This window comes from Aplysia californica, unplaced genomic scaffold (assembly GCF_000002075.1).
Source record: "Aplysia californica isolate F4 #8 unplaced genomic scaffold, AplCal3.0 scaffold00006, whole genome shotgun sequence".
Classification (NCBI taxonomy): Eukaryota; Metazoa; Mollusca; class Gastropoda; order Aplysiida; family Aplysiidae; genus Aplysia; species Aplysia californica.
The window spans coordinates 741,968-743,672 of record NW_004797276.1 but is presented as its reverse complement, the minus strand read 5'-3'; positions in this window follow the sequence as shown (position 1 = coordinate 743,672).

Genomic DNA, 1,705 nt, shown 5'->3' with positions numbered 1-1,705 from the left:
GAGATAGTGGAGGGAAAAAAATCGATTGCCTCAGAGGTTGTGCTTGACGATGCTACCGCTGCTTGCATAAACATGACGCCCATGGCGAAGACGACGACAACAAAAACGATGGTTATTATTATTATTATTATTATTATTATTATTATTATTATTATTATTATTATTATTATTATTATTATTATTATTATTATTATTATTATTATTATTATTATTATCATAATTTTAAAAAATGTTCTTCGCGTTCAGCTGCTAGGCCTAGATCTTAAAAGTAGTTGACTGCTGTTCTGTTTTTTGTTTTGTTTTTCAACTTGCAGTGCGACTGATTTTTACGTAAGTGACCGTCTTTCCTATTTCGTAGGGCCTCTTGCCTTCAGGCAGCCACATTCCTATCTCGAAGTTACTATATATTTTTTAAATACTGACAAGAGTATTTTCAGTTCTGGTAAGAATTAATTTTGAATTTTGGCCAGGAGGCGGCCGAAGTTTATTCTTTTGATTCAAGGACCCTCGGGGTTTATAATGGGTGCTGTGGGAAGGGTGAGATAGGGAAGGGGAAGGCAGATAACAGAACAGGACTAGAGAGAATGAAAGGGGCACAAAAGAGAACATTTTATTAAGATTTTTTATTCGTCATAGGCAGGTTGAATTCCAGAACTTTTTGACTGAGAGGCGAACATCGTACACGAAAGACTGAATTATTATCATTACCATATTATCATTATCATTATTATTATTATTACTACTATTATTATTACTACCATTATTATTATTATTATTATTATTATTATTATTATTATTATTATTATTATTATTATTATTATTATTATTATTATTATTATTATTATTATTACTATTATTATTACTATCACCATTATTATCATTATTATTATTATTATTATTACTATTATTATTATTATTGTTATTATTATTATTATTATTATTATTATTATTATTATTATTATTATTATTATTATTATTATTATTATTATTATTACTATTATTATATCATCATCATCATCATCATTACCGTATCATCATCATCACATTACTTGTATCGCCTTCTTTTCTTTTCTTCTTTTTTTTCTTTTTTGGTATATATTTTATAAAGCTGTATATTATTCTTTCTGTCTGTGGGATTCCAGTGTGTCTTGAATCTTTAGGAGTGGGCTAACCTTAAAGACGATTTCCTTAGCTTCTTACACTAGTTTGCGTAGAACTTTTTCCTTCTTTTTTTTCTTTATGTCCGAATACTTCATTTTTTTCCTTCCAAGAGAGCGCAAATGCACTAGCACAAACACACACACACACACACACACACACACACACACACACACACATACACACACACATACACACACATACACACACCTACACGCACGCGCGCGCGCGCACACGGGGGCATGATATCAGACCTGCGGGCCTCGGGGCGTCTTTTTACTTTTCGGTAGGGCGGGGTAACCTGATAATGGATCGGCGGGGAGGACCCGGGATTAACCCCGCAAAAGGGGGGGGTTTTTTTTTTGGGAACCAAAAGACCTTCCTGAAAATCCTTTTTTTTCCTGCGCGGAATCCGCCGGTTGGAAAAAAAAAAACCCCCCGCTGCCGAGGGGGGGTTTGTTTGCGGGATCAGAAGCACACCAACTCTTTTTTCCGAGAGAAAGTGGTTTCGGAGAGGCGAAAAAACAAAAAAACTGTTCTCTAGGGG